Below are 20,161 nucleotides of genomic sequence, written 5' to 3' on the forward strand. Positions count from 1 at the left end.
CCAAACTTCTTTAATTTAAGGAAAAGTATTTATAGAAACTCTAATCCTTTCCCATTCAAATTACTTGCCCCTCCAATACTCAGAAGTGACTATTCTGTTAGACAAAGGAATGGAAAAGGAACTTGTGGTTTCAATTGGGGCAGGGGGGGGAGAAGGATGCGACACAACAATTTGGCAACTTCTTTAAGTTTGAATAGAACAAGAGGAGCTGCATCATCAATAGCTTTTTAAAAAAATATATTTTCATTAATTTCAGAGAAAAGGGAGGGAGGGAGATAGAAACATCAATGAGAGAGAATCACCGATTGGCTGCCTCCTGCACACCCCCTTATTGGAGATTGAGCCTGCAACCCGGGTATGTGCCCTGACTGGGAATCAAAGGGGTCGTGACCTCTTGGTTCCTGGGCCTACGCTCAAACGCAGAGCCAAGCTCACCTGACATCAATAGCTTTTAAGGTACATTTTGTCCTGCTTTTTACCCAAGGATCTAGACATGTCAGACAGTAGAGGTGCCTGCTGTTTTTAAAGAATGCTAAGAGACTGTGGCATTTCCTCAATAAGGAGAAACAGATTCTGTAAACCATTGTGAGATTTAATACAGGATTCATATTTAACCCTTTTACATTTTTTCTTTTGTTTTTCTTCAGTGTTAAATTTTGTCTACATGATCAAACCCGTTTATATTCCTTAATGGCTTTGATCATAATATCACTTGATTGAAGAAAGAGATTTAAAGTTAAATGCAGCTCAAAATTCATTGCATCGTTTCAGTCCATGGTAAATCCTGGGAGTCATTGTGATTATTAAACCAATCAACCAAAAATCATTGGGCACGGGAGGTTTAAGAGACCTGAGTTTTGGTTCTGTCACGAATTGCTTTTCTAGTTTTGGGTAACTTGACGACACCAGAATACAAATGTATCCCACCCAGCTTCATTGCTTGGCCCTCTTCAGTTTTCTTTGAAAGTCTTCGAGGGGCTCCCTTGAATCCTTATAACTGGTCCACAGGGGGCTGCCCTCTGCACCTTTGGCTAAAGTGGTGTCTCAAACGGAATGAGATCTCATTCCTCGTGGGTTTTGTGCAAACCGTCAGGTACTCCGGGCTCCAGGCTGGCATTCTTTGCCCGGTTCTCGGTCTCCTTCCCTCCTTCTACCTTAGGCTTTCCACGCCTCCGGTACCCACCGGCGACTCGTTTCGCGTGGTTCGTTAGGCGAGTCTGGGGACAGCGTCCATTGGCCAGACCCGGGCAGCTCTGGTTCTGAGCCAGTGGCCCGGCAGGGCCTCCGGTGCGGGGCCCTCCTTTCCCGGAGGATGCAAACTCGTAACGTGACAAAAACATTCCCGATTTTCTTCCGAAAAGCCCAATCCTAGGCTCACACCCACGCATTTATAGAACCACCACGCAGGTTACAGGACGCCGCCGCGCTCCAATCACCAGTCTCAGAAGCCCTCCCCCTCGGCTCCGGCCGCGGGGAGCCGCGGTTGAGGCTGGAACTACAAGCCCCAGAATTCCCGCGCAGGCGCGCTGCTATTGTGATGCTCCCTTCCCGGCAACTCGTCCTCTCAGGCAAACCTGAAGATAGCGGCAATTCTCCGGTGGGGGGCGGAGACGCTCCCGGCCCGAGTCTCCGCCCCCCTTCCTGACAGGCAATGGGACCAGCCAACCGACGCGGCGGGTGGGTGACGTGCTCTCCAATCAGCACCCGCGGCGGAGAGGTGGGCGTGCGCACTGGCGGGGCCGGTAGGCTAGGCTGTGCCGGGTTGCGAAGGGGGAGAATAACGTCGGGTCGGGTCAGCGGGCGCTGCAGTAGTCGCCGCAGCGGCGATGGGAGCGGTGGGGGCGCGGCGGCGGCGGCGGCGGCAGGAGGAGGAGCGGAGGCTGGCACAGGAGCTGCGGCGCGGGGTGGCCAGCAGCAGCAGCAGGAACAGCAGCAGCCGCCGCCGCCAGTGAACGGCGGACCGTACCTGAGGGGACTCCTCCCCGGACGGCCGACCCTCGAAGCCGCGCTCCATCCCGCCGCAGTCGGCGGCGGGGGATGGGTAGGCGGCGGCGTTCCCGCCCGCTGAAGGTTGACCCCTGCGGGTCCGGGCCCTGAGCCCTCTGCCCGAAATCCCTGCGCCCGCCACGGCCCAGGTAGGACACACCCCCGAACCCCCGGGGCGCGGCCAGCGGGGAGGGGGAACGGGGGAGAGGTTCCCGGCCCTCGCCTTCCTCCAGCCTGGCCCCCTGCGCGGGCCGCCCTCCTCGCGCACCGACCGACCCCGGAGCGGAGGGAGAGGGCACGGGGACTCCTCGGTCGCTGCCCACGCCCTGGGCTTGTGCCGGTGCCAGTCACTCCCCATCGGAGGTCGGCGGCTGCTCCCCGGTGTCCCCGAAGGTGTCCCCGAAGGCGTGTGCCCCGTCGCCCCTGAGGCGTTTGGCGCCTTCCTTGAACTCCGAGGGTCGCGGAGCGTCGCTTTCTTCCTCTCTCCGTGTGTGACCCACATATCCCTTGGCTCCATGCTGCTGCTTTCTGGTATCAGGACCGAACACGGGATTCGCAGGCTATTCTGAGCGCTTCTCTCCCGCTCCTCGTCCCCAGACGCAGCAGCGGGTCCTCGGGCTGTAGAACCCGCCCGCCGGGTAGTAACGACGACGGAGGCGAGGCCGCCACTTTCTGTAACTTAAGGTGCGAAGGGATGAGCTGCGGGATCTCCTCGTCATCTGCGTGGACGAAGCTGATGTAGATAGACAGCCCCGGGGTTGCCGTGGGAGGGACAAAAGGCTCCGCACACAGGGACTCCACACACACGTCCGAGAAGTAAATAGCCCATTGGGATGCCGTCACACTTTATCCCCGCAGTGAAGTTCATTGTGTTTTCCGTCGCGCGGCTGCATTGGAGATTAAAAAAAAAAAAATGACATTGAGTTGTACTCTGCTTTGAATTAAAGTTGGTAGGTGGCAGCCTGATCCGGCTTTAGCTCCTCTCGTCGCCTAGCTTGGGAAATTGTTCTTTCTTTGGACGTTGAAAGAGCGCCGTTTTATGATAGCCCGTGTCTTATACAAGGATGTTTTGAGACTCGATAGAAATTGCGTTTTTTGTGCATGTGCGAGGATCACGTTATTATGAATGGGCACATGTATACACACGCGGGCGGAGGATTCCACTCTGCGTGTTGTTACAGTGTTTGGTTCTGAGTCATTAATAACAGTTGCATTGGTGTCTAAAACACTGATTCGCCGGGATGGACGACAGAGATGTGTGTGCTGTTTTCTTTTGGCTAAATAGAATAGATAGTAACTTTTATTTGGAGGGAAGGGGAGATGGGAGATGGATTTTAAAGAATTGAGGGAATTTTATGCTATGTTTGTGTGTTTTTAAATTTGTTTTTATTGATTTCAGAGAGAGGAAGGGAGAGGGAGAGAGGTATAGAAACATCAGTGGTAAAAGAGAATCATTGATCAGTTGCCTCTACTTGCCCCACACTGGGGATCAAGCCCTCAACCTGGGCATATGCTAGTTCATAGGTGACCTCCTAGTTCATAGGTCCAGCTCAACCACTGAGCAAACCCTGCTGGGCTATGCTTTAAAAAAAAAAAGAGAAGCAGTAATGATGACAAATATTATGAATCTTGAATACATCTTAACTCTAAAAAAAAGTTTAAAATAATATGTGCATGGACTTGGATGGCATAAGGTGAGCTATTCAAATTGAAAACATACTGAAAGGATTTCCCCCTAATTTAGAACCTTATGTTTTTCTGCATGATGCATTTTTATCAAGATATTGAAATTGATGTTTGAAGCATAGTTATAAAGGAAAGTTTAACATTTTAAAAAATTATACTATAGAATGTTAGGATATTCCTTTTCCTCTTTCAGGAAAGGAGAAATTGAAGTCTCTGACTATATTAATTTATGATATAAAATTGAAACAAATTTGATCTTTAGTAGAGGGCTAAAAATAACATATCTTGATCATTATCTTGTACTATGGATAATATATAATTTAGTGAATTTCCTATTGTATTATGTGACTTAAGATTTTCACTTTCTTTTAAATACTGATGATTATAATGCCTCAGGAAGTCTTCATGAGATTAGGCTAAGTTGCATTAGCAAATTGAACTCAATTATATAGGGCTTCAAATATCTTGTAGTGTTAGAAGTGGAATTTGTATAGACAACTTTTACATAAAAATGCCTTAAATGTGACAATTAGTGATAAAAAATTGGCTTTTCAATGTAGAAGAATATTATAGAACCAAGTTCCTCCACACTCCCACCCTCCATCATGGAATTTAAATTTAACTTGGGGGGGGGTAGTGGTGGCAGTAAATTCTTTATAAGTTTTGTAACGTTAAAAAGTAAGATATAGACATGATAACTTAATTACAATTCTTGGGAGACTTTGAGCTGGAATCACCCAACTAAGATACTTTGAAGTGAGATGATAAATATTTGTTGCTTAAAGAAAAAAGCAACATATAACAAGGGGAAATGTTTAATGACCATTATTAAATTAGTGGGAGTTGAATTGATTAGCAAAATAAAACATCTTTTGAGAATTAATAGGAATATTAAATATAGTTTATTTCTTTCCCCATTTAAAAAAACTTGGATAAGAACAATTGTTTTATAGATATGTAGCAGACAATCTTTTTGTTTGTTTTTAATGTTTTTATTAATTGTAGAGAGAGGAAGGGAGAGGGAGAGAGAGATAGAAACATCAAGATGAGTATCATCAATTGCCTGTCTTCAGCAGCCCCTTACTGGGAATGGAGACTGCAACCTGGGCATGTATCCTGACTGGGAATCTATCTGTGACGTCCTGGCTGATGGGTTGATGAACAGTGTGAGGATGGGTTTTGGCAAACAATCTTTACAACTTGAGTGTATGTTACTCAAAGTTACTCATTCTATTCCTTTTTTTTTGCTGTTTTTGAGCTATATTTTGACTCAAAATATAGATGGAGCTATGTCAGTTTATTAATATTGTAGGACAAATTCAATTTTTATGTTTTTTAATTAAACATATTTGTACTGTTTTACTTCCTTGTCATCCTCTATCATTATCCATTATATTGTAAACAATAGTGATGACAGTGGTAGATTCCCCTTCCCTCCACCTCTTCCCAGGCTTCGTTGGATAGAATCCTTGTGTTGTAAATACTTTTTACAGTTTTTATACTTTACCCAGTACTTTCAGTTTAAGTATCATACATCCATATTTGATAAAAGAGCCCTTAAGTCTTATATGAAAAGTTGAGTTTTTAGAGCTATATTTTTAGTCTAAATACAATACATATTATCACTTGAAAGTTTCTGTCAGTAATATCTTCTGATCCTTGGTTGTAGGTTTAAAATGCAGATTGAAATTGTATGTTTACATAATGTGAATGTCAATTTTGCTAGAAAATCTCATCTCTTAAACAGGTCATTTTTAATGTGTGTGTGTGTGTGTGTGTGTGTGTGTGTGTGTGTGTGTGTGTGTTTTAGAGAGGGATGAAGGGGTTGGGGAGAGAGAAGGAGAATGAGAAAGAAACATCGATCAGTTGCCTCCTGTATATGCCCAGTCCAGGGCCACACCCGTCATTTTTTGGTGTATGGGATAGTTAATGGGATGACACTCCAACCAACTGAGCCATGCTGGCCAGGCCTATCAACATTTTCCAATAGCAAATAAGGAGGAGATGAAGAGAGTAACATAGGAAAGAAATGAGTACCTAAAAAGAAAAATATGAGCTATATCGCCCGTGAATTTGATTTGAAAAAAATTATCTGGAGGCTAAATCACATGGTAGATAATAATAATAAGTCAATTAGGACTTCATTTCTGCTGCATGTCTAATATTTGAAAAATTCAACATGTCCAAGACAAAAGTCAGCTGTCTTTTACCTTCTTTCATTCTATAAATAAAAATATAACTGTAGCCCTGACTGGTTTGGCTCAGTGGATAGGGCGTCAGCCTGTGGACTGAAGGGTCCCAAATTCAATTCCAGTCAAGGACATGTATCTTGGTTGCAGACACATCCCCAATAAGGGGGTGTGCAGGAGGCAGCTGATCAATATGTCTAACTCTATCCCTCCCCCTTCCTTTCTGTAAAAAAAATCAATAAAATATATTTAAAAAATATATATATATATCTGTTTAATTACTCATCTAAGCTCAAAAATTTTATTTCTTTCTTTTTTGGCTTCCTCTTTCTTGATTTTAACTAACACAAAACCTCTCCTTTTCATTTCCACTGCTGCCCCCTTAAGGTAGTCTCTCTGAACCTCATTATATCATTTTAAAACCATTGCAATAGACTCATCATTTAATTATTAAACTAGAGGCTCAGTGCACAAATTTATGCACCAGTGGTGTCCTTTGGCCTGGCCTGCAGGATCGGGCTGAAACTGGCTCTCTGACATCCCACGATGGGTCCCAGATTGAGAGAGGGCACAGGCCAGGCTGAGGGACCCCACCGGTGCAGGATCTGGGTCAGGGAGGGCACAGGAGGTTGGCCAGCTGGGATGGGATTGTGGGAGGGCTCCAGGGCATGTCTGACCCATCTTGTTCCATTCCGATCAGCTGGACCCCAGCAGCAAACTAACCTACCGATCGGAGCATCTGCCCCTGGTGGTCAGTGCTTGTCATAGTGAGTTGTTGAGTGGCCTTAGCATATCATTAGCATATTACCGTTTGATTGTTGAAAGGCTGACCAGTTGACCAGCCAACTGGTCAACCTGACACTTAGCATATTAGGCTTTTATTTTACAGGATATTTGTTAAGTATTTACCATGTTACTGTGCTAGGAGTTAGAGATTCAGCAATGAGAAAGACAGAAATGATTTCAATTTTAGAGCTTATAAGACAACTAGGGGCCTGGTGCATGAAATTTGTGAATGGGAGTTGTCCCTCAGTCCAGCCTGCACCCTCTCCATTCAGGGACCCCTCAAGGGATGTCCGACTGCCCGTTTAGACTCAATACCAGTGGAATCGGGCCTAAATGGGCAGTTGGACATCCCTCTCACAATCCAGGACTGCTGGCTCCCAACTGCTCGCCTGCCTGCCTTCCTGATTGCCCCTAACTGCTTCTGCCTGCCAGCCTGATCACCCCCTAACCACTCCCATGCCAGCCTGATTGATGTCTAACTGCTCCCCTGCCAGCCTGTTTGCCCCAACTTCCCTCCTCTGCCAGCCTAGTCACCCCTAACTGCCCTCCCTTGCAGGCCTGATGCCTCCCAACTGCCCTCACCTCCTGGCCATCTTGTGGTGGCCATCTTGTGTCCACATAGGGAGAGGATCTTTGACCACATGGGGGCAGCCATATTGTGTGTTGGAGTGATGGTCAATCTGCATATTACCTTTTTATTAGATAGGATAAAGGCCTGGTGCACAGGTGGGGGGCAGCTGGTTTGCCCTGAAGGGTGTCCCAGATCAGGGTAAGGGTTTCCTTGGGGCGTAGGGCAGCCTGAGTGAGGGGTCTGTGGTGGTTTGTAGGCTGGCCACGCCCCCTGTCCACCCAAGCAGAGGCCCTGGTATCTGGGATATATTTACTTTCTACAATTGAAATTCTGTAGCCTGGAATGGAGCCGAGCTTCCTGCTCACTCAGTGGCAGCAGCCTGTTTCTGTTTGTATTTGTTTACCTTCTATAATTGAAACTTTATAGCCTTGAGTGGTGGCTTAGGCCAGCAAGGGCAGGCGGAAGGCTTGGTTTCCTACATTGCCTGAGAAAACCAAGCCTCCCTCCTGCTCTCTGTGGCTGTAGCCATCTTAGGTGGGTTTATTTGCATACTTGCTCTGATTGGCTGGTGGGTGTGGCTTGTGGAGCAGTGTGATGGTTAATTTGCATATTACTCTTTAATTAGGTAGGATAGGAGCAGACAGTTGTAGAACATGGAATTAGAAGTATTCCAAGTATCATGAAAAAATGCAGACTACCACATGAACATGTTAACAGATAGACCTAACACCTGTGAAGTAGGTTCAGGGAAGTAGTTTTATGTTTTATCAACCATAAAAATAGTATTTTTTAAAGTTTATTCTACATATTCTATCAGATTCAGAAGTTAGTGGCTTTATGATAGCTCCTAGGTATCATAAATTTAATGTTTCTGAATTTATTTTTTTAAAATATATTTTATTGATTTTTTACAGAGAGGTAGGGAGAGGGATAGTTAGAAACATGAATCAGAGAGAAACATTGAGCAGCTGCCTCCTGCACACTCCCTACTTGGAATGTGCCTGCAACCAAGGTACATGCCCTTGACAAGAACCAAACCTGGGACCCTTGAATCCGCAGGACAACGCTCTATCCACTGAGCCAAACTGGTTAGGGCAAATGTTTTTAAATTTAAAACATTTAATAAACATTAGTAAACGTTCACACAACTTTTTATACAGCTTTAGGTCCTTTTAGAATGTCAGAACACTTTGAAAACTTTTATCCTAAAGAGTCCATCTCTCCCTCCAATATGGGTTTCTACTTGGGGTTTTCCCAGGCCTCAATTGCTTGAGTACTGGCAGAATTCCTGTTATGTTTCACATTCTCTGTTTGAACTTCAGAAGTCATTAGTAGGATGAGGCATTACCAGTAGGAAGGTATGCAAGGTTACAAGAAAGAGGTCTTCCAGGAATAAAGTTAGAATCTCTCTAGCTAGAGTCCACCCGTGTATAGGTGTTATAAAATGTAGATATTCAAATGAGAAGTAATTAGGATCTAATTTGAATATCTTTATAAGTTTAAAAATATATAAATACATTTGTAAATCAGGTAAAAATATATCCCTTATATGCTGGCATCTTCTTGGTTTAGAAAATGGGGTTAGTCTAGCCACTAACCTCTTAACATTAGTGTTTATTAAACAAATGAATATGAACTCTTCATTGTGCACCAAATGAGATTTGAATCTATTCTCATCTCTACTATAATATATCATACAACCTTAGATTACTTAATCTCTCTTTGCCTCAGTTTTGCTCTTTTTAAAAAGAGAAAATTAAAATACTTTAAATACAGGTAGAAGGACAGTACAGAGAAGGTTCAGTATTGATTTTTTTTTCTTTGTGTTAGTGGGAGGATCGTAGACACATGCTTTGTTTGGTTGATCTGGCTACAGTACATTTTACTGAAGGAAGGGTCTTGTTTATTTAGTGTTTTCCTTACAATCTGGCCATGTAAATTACATTGTACTTTCTATAAAGAAAGAATTTGTTTATGTGTTGTTAGTATGGTAACCAGGCAAAGCAGAACTTTTTTTCTGTTGTAATTGTAATCATGCTGACATGTAAAGCTTCTCTTTAATAGACATTTTACTTTCTTGAATATATTTATTTAGCCCAGAGATATCCCATGCTGCTGTGGAAGTATAATTTACCTCCTGTGAAAGTTTAGAAGGAACAGTTATAGTGTGATTGGTCACTAAATTTTGTTTCTCTTTTGCTATCAGCAGTTTAGAGTTTTATTCACAAATCTTCATCTCTTTTTACTTTTTAGAGAGGCTCTTGCTAAAACCTATGGGTTCAAACAAAAACAAAATTCCATAGGTTTATCCTATTCTGATCCTTACTTCTGTTGTTTACGTTAGTATTATTAGATATCTTGAAAACTTAGAAGGTGTGCAGTTTTTATAAACTGTCTAAGCCTCAGCTTGTTTATTTTAAAAATATATTTTATTGATTTTTTTACAGAGAGGAAGGGAGAGAGATAGAGAGCTAGAAACGTCAATGAGAGAGTAACATCGACCAGCTGCCTCTTGCACACCCCCTACCGGGGATGTGCCCGCAACCAATGTACATGCCCTTGACCGGAATCGAACCCAGGACCTTTCAGTCCACAGACCGACTCTCTACCTACCACTGAGCCAAACCGGTTTTGGCATTATTTTAAAGCATAACTTAGGTAATATTTTGTACTGTGAAAAATGTATTATTTTGACTTTTGAGATGTATGATATAAGCATTTTATCTAACTATATTTTAATCTATTTTTAGAATGTAGATCATGCATTCTAAATATTATTTACTTACATAATAGATCATGATAACTTTAGAAAGCATATGGTTTTTTACTTTAATAATAGTTTTCATCAAATTTGGAAAGTTTAAGAGTTTTTTTGTTTGCTTTCTTTTTCCTCAGGATGCAGTGTCTCTGGGCTCAATAAACATTTCCAGAAATTAAAATGTGTATCTGCTGAAAGTGGAGAGAAACTTTATATAAGACAATATGGTTACAGTAACTGACCACAAAATAAAAGAATAAATAACCTCTTTGTTGTCTCTTTCTGGAACTCCAGATATATTTTTGTATATATATATTAGGCTTTTTTTGTTCTCCTGTAGTTCACTGATGCTCTGGTTTTTGTCTTTTTCCTCCGTGTGTTTCATTTTGGATAGTCTTTTTCTGTATCTTAAAGTTCACTAATTTCCTTCCCCACCCACCCCCCATGGTTAATCTGGTGTTAGTTAATCCCACCCAATGTATTTTTTAAAAAATATATTTTTATTTATTTCAGAGATGAAGGGAGAGGGAGAGAGAGATGGAAACATCAACGATGATAGAGAATAATTGATCTGCTGCCTCCTGTAAGTCTCACACTGGGGATTGAACCCGAAACCTAGGCATGTGCCCTTAACCATGACCTCCTGGTTAATAGGTCGGCACTCAATCACTGAGCAACCATGACCAGGCCCATCCAATGTACTTTTTATCTAACGTATAGTATACTTTTCATGTCTAGAAGTTAATTTTCAAATACCTTCCACTTCTCTTATGCTTATGCTTTTCTATATTTTCTTTACTATATTGAATATAGTATTTATAATAGCTGTTCAAAGTCCTTGTCTGCCAGTTCTGTCACTTACACTATTTCTGAGTCTGCTTTTCTTGAGTGATATTTCTCTTTGCTTTCAACCTTGGTAATTCTGTTTGAATTCAGACATTGTGATTTTATATTGTTATGTGTTGGATATATTTGTTTTTTTCCTTTAAATATTTTGGGGTTTTTTCTGGGGTACAGTTATTGAAGATAATTTGATTCATTCAAGGCCCTCATTGCTTTTGGTCTTTTTCATTCTGGTGAGTATACAATCTATTTACGGCTTTTTGTGAGCCTCACGAATTTTTCCACCTGCCCCTTTCCCGTGGTCCTTTCTCTGGCCTTGATTGTTTCCTCACACACATGCTCTGATAAACGGCCAAAGCCTTAAGAGGAACCCTCTCTAGATATCCAGAGCTCATTCCTATGCAGCTCTCTCCAGTGTTCTGCCCTGCCTTGGCCTCCCCAAAACTTTCAATTCTGTTTCCTCAACTCACAGAGGTTTCTGGCCTCTCTTTGGGTTCCCTGTTACTGTGCTGTGGCCTGGAAACTAACTCCCCAATCTGTGAGGTGGGGGGCGTTATAAGGCTTACTTCACTTGTTTCCATTCTCTCATGGACCCCTGTGTTGTACTGCCTGCCGTCTTGTGTCTAAAATCCATTGTTTCATTCATATACTTTGTTTTTCTAGTTTGTAGGTAGGAGGGTAAATCTGTTCCCTTATACATTGTAGAGGCCAGAAGCTGAAATTGTCTGGTGGGTATATTTAAATCTTAAAGAGAAGTCATATTTTACAGTTATGGTATCACTAGAAATCCATACATTGTCTTTATGCTAAAAAAAAGAGAGTAAAAACATTTTCTTTCCCTTTAGACACATCTTAAGCTCTTTTGATGGTTAATTCTAGCACTTCCCATTGAGAATAAAATTGTAGGTAAAAATAAATTTCCGATTTTTCTATTAAAGAGAAGAATCTTACATAAACTATATATGCCATTTATAAAACCACACTGTTATCTGTTTAGTGAATTATCTAGCTTCTTTCCAAATGCAGGATAATTTTGAATTTTATTACCTTAGCCTTTCTAGATTATAGTAGTCCTAACTAATCTTCCTTTCCTCTTATATTATATCCTTCCTTACTCTGAAATCCTTCAATGGCTCTCCCTTGTCTGCTGAAATAGAATAAAATCTAGCCTGATTTTTAGTCTTAACTCAGTTTACCTTTCAGTTCTATGTATTCTTTAAACACAATTAGAACTCTTTTTCTCTTAGACTAATCTCCTGCATTCAGTTACCCATGCTGTGCTCATTTCCTTTGCTTACCTCCTCAGTTGGTTAGATTCTGCCTTGAAACAAATCATTCCAAAGTTTAGAGGCTAAAATAATAATCTATTAGTTAACTATTCCATGGGTTGGCAGTTTGACTGGGCTTGGCTGGTCTTTTTGAACTTGTCTGGGCTCACTTTGTGAGGTAGCTTGGGTTTCTTCACAATCTGGGTTCCAAACCAGCAAAGCAAGGCAACTTTCCAATGCATAAATGCTTTTCAAGCATCGGGGTCATGGTTGCTGATGTCTCGTTGGTCAAAACAAGTCACAGAGCCAAACCTGATTTCCAGGATGGAGAAAAAAATTCTGCCTCTTTTTTTTTAAAATATATTTTATTGATTTTTTACAGAGAGGAAGAGATAGGGATAGAGAGTTAGAAACATTGATGAGAGAGAAACATCGATTAGCTGCCTCTTGCACACCCCCTACCGGGGATGTGCCCGCAACCAAGGTACATGCCCTTGACCGGAATCAAACCTGGGACCTTTCAGTCCGCAGGCCGACGCTCTATCCATTGAGCCAAACTGGTTTCGGCGAAACTCTGCTTCTTGATGAGAGTTGCAGCCATGACGATTGTAAAGGGAAGGATATTTAGGAATGGAAGGAATTTGTGGCTATTTTGCAATGTACCAAACCACTATAAATCCTCTCTACCTCCTCTGAGAAACTATATGATCACACTGTCCCATGCATTATACTTCTTTCTACTCTTTAATGTATTCATAATAATTTGTTGAGTGATTATATGTTGAATTTTTAAATTGACTCTCAATTATTTGCTTGAGGACTACAAAATCAAGCAAAACATATAGGAGGTGAAAGACATTTCAATCATTAAAAATCTGTTGAGCCCAGCAGGTATTGCTCAATGGTTGAGCATCCACTTAGATCACAATTTTGATTCCTGGTCAGGGCATGTGCCCAGGTTTTGGGTTCCATTCCCATAGGGGTATGCAGGAAGCAACTGATCAATGATTCTGTCTCATCTTTGATGTTTCTGTCTCTCCTTCTCCTCTTCCCTTCCTCTCTGAAATAAATTAAAATATATTAAAAAATTATTTCAGCCGAGACCGGTTTGGCTCAATGGATAGAGCGTCGGCTTGGGGACTGAAGGGACCCGGGTTCGATTCCGGTCAAGGGCATGTACCTTGGTTGCGGGCATATCCCCAGTAGGGGGTGTGCAAGAGGCAGCTGATCGATGACTCTCTCTCTCATCGATGTTTCTAGCTTTCTATCTCTCTCCCTTCCTCTCTGTACAAAATCAATAAAATATATTAAAAAAAAAAAAAAAAAAAAAGAACGTTCAGTTTAAAAAAAAAAAAAATTATTTCAGTCTGGCTGGTATGGCTCAATGGTTGAGCACTGACCCATGAACCAAGAGGTCACAGGTTTGATTCCCAGTCAGGGCACATGCCTAGGTTGTATGCCCACTGGGGGCATGCAAAAGGCAGACGATTGATATTTCTCATCAATTTTTTATCTCTGTATCTCTCTCCCTTCCCCTCTCTCTAAAAAAATCAATAAAAACATATTTTAAAAAATATTTCAAAAAAATCTATTGAAAAGTTGTTCTGTAAAAAGTATTTTGCTAGTACTAAAAAAAACAAAGATGAGTAGATTTCTGCACTTAAACTAAAAATACTCATAGCTTAATAAGAAGACATTATGTGATTCTAAGTCTTTTTTCTTTAATTTTTTTCTTTATTGATTTTTAGAGAAAGAGGAAGGGAGAGGGATAGAGAGATAGAAACATCAATAAGGAAGAAACATCATTAATCTGCTGCCTCCTGCATGTCTGCCCCCCTCCCCCCCACCCCCTCTACAACCCGGACTTATGCCCTGACTCGGAACCAAACCAGCAACCTCCTGGTTCATTGGGTTGATGCTCAACCACTGAGACAGAAAAGCTGGGCTAAGCTATTTCTTTACTCTGAGCCTAGATTTCTGTTTCATGCTCACCTCACAGGTTAACTGGTTTTTCATCTTGCATATGGTTCTCAACCTTTCTAATCCTTTAATACAGTTCCTCATGTTGAGGTGACCCCCAACACAAGTCTCCTGCTGTCTGTCACACTGCTAGGTGGTTGTTGCCTATTCTATTTTGTGTCTGGCTTTCCCTCCTACTGGTTTATATTATTATACTACCTGTTACTGTTCTTAAGATATAAGCAGTAGAAGATTAGTCATAAAGAACATAAAACATATCTCTTAAAGAATAATGGAGTACATAAAACATTTTTTTTAAAGAATACTAGAGTACATGAAACATATATTTTAAAGAATAATTATAAAGCCAAGTGGTCAAGAAATAGAACATTGCGCCAAAACTGATTGGTAGAGCGTCGGTCTGCGGACTGAAAGGTCCCAGGTTCGATGCCGGTCAAGGGCATGTACGTTGGTTGCAGGCACATCCCCAGTAGGGGGTGTGCAAGAGGCAGCTGGTCGATGTTTCTCTCTCATCGACATTTCTAGCTCTCTATCTCTCTCCCTTCCTCTTTGTAAAAAAAGAAATATATTAAAAAAGAAAAAGAAAAAAAAAAGAAATACTAGAACATTGCCACTCGGCTGGTGTGGCTCAGTGTTTGAGCATCAATCCAGAAACTAAGAGGTTGCCAATTCAATCCTAGTCAGGGCACATGCCTGGTTTGCGGGCTTGATCCCCAGTATGGGAGTATGCAGGAGGCAGCTTATCGATGATGTTCCTGTCTCATCAACGTTTCTACCTATCTCCCTCCCCCCCCCCTCTCTCTAAAATAAATAAATAAATAAACAAATAAATAAATAAATAAAACCATATTGGAAAAAAAGCACAAAACATTGCCAGCATCTCAGAAGCTCCCTTGTTTATCCCCAAAGAATCCATTCTTGTGATTTTTGTGAAAAGTCATATCTTTACTTTTTTAAAAACAGACTTTCTACCTATGTTTGCATCCCTATTTAACATAGATTAGTTTTGCTTATTTTTGAACTTTACATAGGACTTATATTATATGTATACTTTTGTTTTACTTGACTTTGTCTTTTGTGAGATTCATTCATATAGTTCAGTATAACAGTAGTTTCTTCATTTTCATTTTAGTATAGTTTTTGTGGTAGATAGAGTAATGATCCCCCAAATATATTGATGTCCTACTCCCTAAAACTGGTGAATATATCATATTATATGACAGAAGGGACTTTGCAAGTATGATTAAGTTAAGGTTCTTGGGATAGAAAGATAATCTTTGATTACCCAGATGGGTTCAATATATCACTTATAAGACGAAAGCATATATATTTTGTCAGAGAGAAATAAGATGTGGTGATGGAAGGAAGCAGAAGTCAGAGAGAGATTTGAAGATGCTGCTCATCTGGCTTTGAAGATGGAGGATAGGGCCATGAGCCAAAGAATGGTAGGCAGGTTCTAGAAGCTAGAAAAGGCAAGGAAATGGATTCTCCTCTAGAGCCTCTAGAACAGTGGTTCTCAACCTTTCTAATGTCGCAATCCTTTAATACAGTTCCTCATGTTGAGGTGACCCCCAACACAAAATTATTTTCGTTGCTACTTCATAACTGTAATTTTGATACTGTTATGAATCATAATGTAAATATCTGTGTTTTTTTATGGTCTTAGGCGACCCTGCTAGCGGTTATCAACCTGTGGGTCGCGACATTAGAACTGCTAGCAGGGTCACCTAAGACCATCAGGGTCACCTAAGACCATGAAGTATTAAAGGGTCGAGGCATTAGAAAGGTTGAGAACCATTGCTCTAGAATAGGGGTGTCGAACTCAATCAGAGAAGGGGCCAAAATCTAAAATCCAGCCTAAATCGCGGGCCGAATGGTTTCCTGAACAGTCATAAACTGTCATTGTGATGGAAATGCAGCGGAATGCAGTGATGACAGCGCGGTGCGGGCCACATTGCAAGGCCTGGCGGGACGGATTTGGCCCGCGGGCCTTGTGTTTGACACATGTGCTCTAGAAGGAGCATAGCTTTGCTGACACCTTGATTTTAGCCCCATGGAAACCTGCCTGGACTTCTGATATCCAGAACTGTAAGATTATAAATGTGTGTTGCTTTGCCACTGAACTTATAGCAATTTGTTTGTCAGCAGTAGGAAACTAACTATTTTTTACTGTGTGAATATACTACAATTTATCCATTCTTCTCTTACTGGACATTTGGGTTGTTTCAAGTCTTTGGCATTTATGGATAGTGTGGCTGTGAACATTCTTCTTCTTCTTCTTTTTTTTAAAATATATTTTATTGATTTCTTACAGAGAGGAAGGGAGAGGGATAGAGAGTTAGAAACATCAATGAGATAGAAACATCGACCAGCTGCCTCTTGCACACCCCCTACTGGAGATGTGCCTGCAACCAATGTACATGCCCTTGACTGGAATTGAACCTGGGACTTCTCAGTCTGCAGACCGACACTCTATCTTAGGGGTGTCAAACTCAATCAGAGAAGGGGCCAAAATCTAAAATCCAGCCTAAATCGCGGGCCGAATGGTTTACTGAACAGTCATAAACTGACAATGTTAACCAGAAATGTGAATTTAAAATGAGTGGAACAATCTTTTCCTTAACAGTGCTGTTAACCAACTCACATGCTATCAATATCAAGCAAAACAGTAATATTGGTATCAAGCAAAACAGTAATATTGGAATGTACCTAAAATGCTCATTGTTTTGTTTTCTGGCTAGATGTCTGACACCGTTTTCCCCGGATCAATGAGTCAATGTTCGGTTTTATTTCTTGGGCTGTAGCAACCCACAAAACAGCATGGAGGTTGTCATCGGTAATGCGTGATCTGTGCTTGTTTTTGTTCAGATTCATTATTGAAAACATCTGTTCACAAAGATAGGTGCTCCCGAACATGGATAGAATACGGGCAGCATGAAGTCGGAGCTCTGGCATTGAGTCAGGGGGCAGTAGAGGGTAGAAGTCCTCAATTTCAACATCCTGAAACCTTGATTTCAGGCCACTGTCAGACTGAAGCTCGATTATCTCCATCTGAAGGTGATGGGGCACATTGTTGACATCAACTGTAAAAGGATTGGCAAAGATGTCAAAGCCTGAGTGCTGTGTTCTAAAGTCAGAGAAGCGCTGCTCAAATTCACTTAGTAAACGGCTAACTTTGGTAGCCAGCCGACTGCAAGGAAAAGTACCAGAAATAGTGGTTGAGATACTCAAACAAACGGGAAAGTGGGCAAGATTGTCCTGTTTCAGTTGGGACTTCCATAGTTGAAGTTTACGCTGGAATGCTGTGATCATGTCAGACATCTTCGTGATGACTTGTTTGCGTCCCTGCAGCTTCAGATTCAGTTGGGCGAGATGCTTGCATGTCACACATCATAGCAAAATCACATAGCCAGGCGGGATCCGACAGTTCAGGCAAGGGCTTTCCTTTACTTTCCATGAAAAGAGCAATTTGTTCTCTGAGCTCAAAAAATCTTTTGAGGACTGCGCTCTTGCTCAGCCATCTTACTTCTGTGTGGTATGGCACGTCTCCATGCTCTGCACCCACCTCCTGTAAAAACTGCTGGAACTGGCGATGATTCAGGCCACGTGCCCGTATAAAGTTAATGGTTTTAATGACTGTGGTCATTATGTCATTCATGTCCAGAACTTTTCCACACATAGCCTCTTGGTGGATAATGCAATGATAAGTAATCAAGGGTGTGTGGCAGTGACTTTTTTGCATTCTTTCCTTCATTAGTCCAACCAAGCCTTTCTTTTCTCCGCACATTGAAGGTGCGCCATCGGTAGTTAGCCCCACCAACTTTTCCCAGGGTAATTTAAAATTATTTATAGATTTCTCCACAGCCTCAAATATATCTCTACCAGTCGTCGTCCCATGCATGGCAGTTACATCCAAAAGTTCCTCAGTGACAGAGAGGTCGGTCTTCGTAGCACGTATAAAGATGGACAGCTGCGCTGTATCAGTGTTGTCTGTGCTTTCATCGATAGCAAGTGAAAAAGCGAGATAACTGCATTCCTGTTCGGCCAGCTGTGATGATAGATTTCCTGAGAGTTCTTGAACTCTATCTGCAATGGTGTTTCTTGACAAACTGACATTTTGAAAACTCTGTATCTGGTCTGGGCATACTTGCTCACACACTTTTAGCATGCATTGCTTCAAAAAGGCACCCTCTGAAAAACACCTTGAAGTACGGGCAATTTCTTCAGCCACTATAAAGCTTGCTTTCACTGCAGCATCATTTTTCGCTGTAGCCTTTGTAAACATTTGCTGCTGTGATTGTAGTTTGCCTTTTAGTTCTTTAACAATTTTATGCTTTTCTTCCAAAGTATATTTGCCATACTTAACATTATGTTTGTGTCAAAATGACGATGTATATTGTATTCTTTCATCACCGACACTGTCTCATAACACAATATACACACTGGTTTGCCCTCTCTAAGCACAAACATGTATTCATTTTCCCATTTGTCATTAAATTGTCTGCCTTCACCGTCAACTTTTCTTTTCCTGGACATTTTGGGATCAATATTGGCAGTAAAAGATGTAGTTTATTGGAAATCTGCGTTAGAAGGAAAAAGTTGAAAACTGCACAGGGATAGCTTGATTTGGCAGATGGAGTGGAGAAAAAAAAAGTCAGTCAATAAATGCCTGGCTGGGTACAGATAGCAGATTCTGTTGCGATTTTTATGCCTGCACTTTATGCCAGGAACTGGCAGCTTCTGCTGTGTATTTTTTATGCCCGCACACTCACTCTCACCTCTGCTCTGCCACCCGCACAACCACATCGGATGCCGGACTATAGGTCACGCCTCCTGAATCTCGCGTGACTTGTTATCTATGCGCCGGCGAGATCACAAGCCTCCTATGTCACCGCGCGCGCGCGCGTCATTGTGATGGAACGCAGCGGAGTGCAGTGATGACAGCGCGGTGCGGGCCACATTGCAAGGCCTGGCGGGCCGGATTTGGCCCTCGGGCCTTGTGTTTGACATGTGTGCTCTATCTTCTGCGCCAAACTGGTTTCGGCAGCTGTGAACATTCTTGAACATGTTTTCTGGTACACATGAGAGAAGAGTGTTTGTAGGATATATACCTAGGAAAAGAGTTAATAGGTCACAGGGTGAGCATATGTTCAGCTCTACTTTATAATACAGAACTATTTTTCAAAGTACATTCCTACCAACAGTGTATGAGAGTCTAATTTTTTATTTTTAAAGAATTTCTTTGCTATTCACTATGATAATGCTTTCTCCCTTTATGTTAGTGGGTACTGAGAATTTGCTTAAAATCAAAACACATTAGGGTTCTAATTTATACTTTTTCCAATCTAGAAATAGTAGATGGCATTGGTTTATTTTTATTCCCTTTTTCATCAGCTAATTTTTCTATTAACTTGCTATAACTTAATTTGTAATTACAGTTATAATTTTTCTCTTGCTAAAAGAATTATATAAATTTGATAAGTAATCTTTAAATATCAAAGCCAAATAACCAGAATGACGGAATGATTGGAATGACTAGTCATTATGATGTGCACTGACAGCCCCTGATGGCCTCTCCTACCCCTCCTCACCCCCCAATTGGGGGCAGGGCTGGCTGGCCAACCTTCCACATTCCTCTCTCCCAGCTCACCGGCCCAGCCCGGATAAGCCCTCATTGGGGTGGGCTAGCTAGACCCCACTCATGCATGAATTCGTACACTAGGCCTCTAGTCTATAATATATGCTAATTAGATCAGATGTCTTTCCTGATGAAGCCAGGGCTGGAGGGAAGCCAGCCCAGGTCTGGGTGCCTGTGGGTGGCCCGAGAGAAGCCAGCCTGGGTCCGGGTGCCAGAGGGAAGCCAGTGCTGGCAGCTAGGGGAAGGAAGGCCTACTCTTGCATGAATGTTCATGCATCAGACTTGTAGTAGTTGTATAATAGGTTTAAATGCTAAGCCTTCATGCAAACATGATAACTTCCTTTTATCAACATTCAAACAGTACAAGGACTGTTTGAACTATCTGTAAATGTGACTGTTTTCCCTTCTATTGGTTAAAAAGCATGCAAAATTGGGAACTACCATTTATTGAGGATA

The 20,161-nt window shown here is 41.9% G+C and overlaps 1 protein-coding gene across 4 annotated transcripts in view; it reads left to right on the forward strand.

Moving 5' to 3' along the window:
• The first annotated feature begins 2,002 nt into the window (after positions 1 to 2,002).
• The window catches only part of TTBK2 (tau tubulin kinase 2), a 133,631-nt gene continuing 115,472 nt past the window's right edge, over positions 2,003 to 20,161 (forward strand). For all 4 annotated transcript variants that reach the window (XM_036444631.2, XM_045583433.1, XM_036444641.2 and 1 more), the window contains exon 1: positions 2,003 to 2,135. The gene's annotated coding sequence lies outside the window, so the exon portion shown is untranslated. The remainder of the gene's footprint in view (positions 2,136 to 20,161) is intronic.

The sequence above is a fragment of the Pipistrellus kuhlii genome, unplaced genomic scaffold (genome assembly GCF_014108245.1).
Source record: "Pipistrellus kuhlii isolate mPipKuh1 unplaced genomic scaffold, mPipKuh1.p scaffold_m20_p_1, whole genome shotgun sequence".
Taxonomy (NCBI): Eukaryota; Metazoa; Chordata; class Mammalia; order Chiroptera; family Vespertilionidae; genus Pipistrellus; species Pipistrellus kuhlii.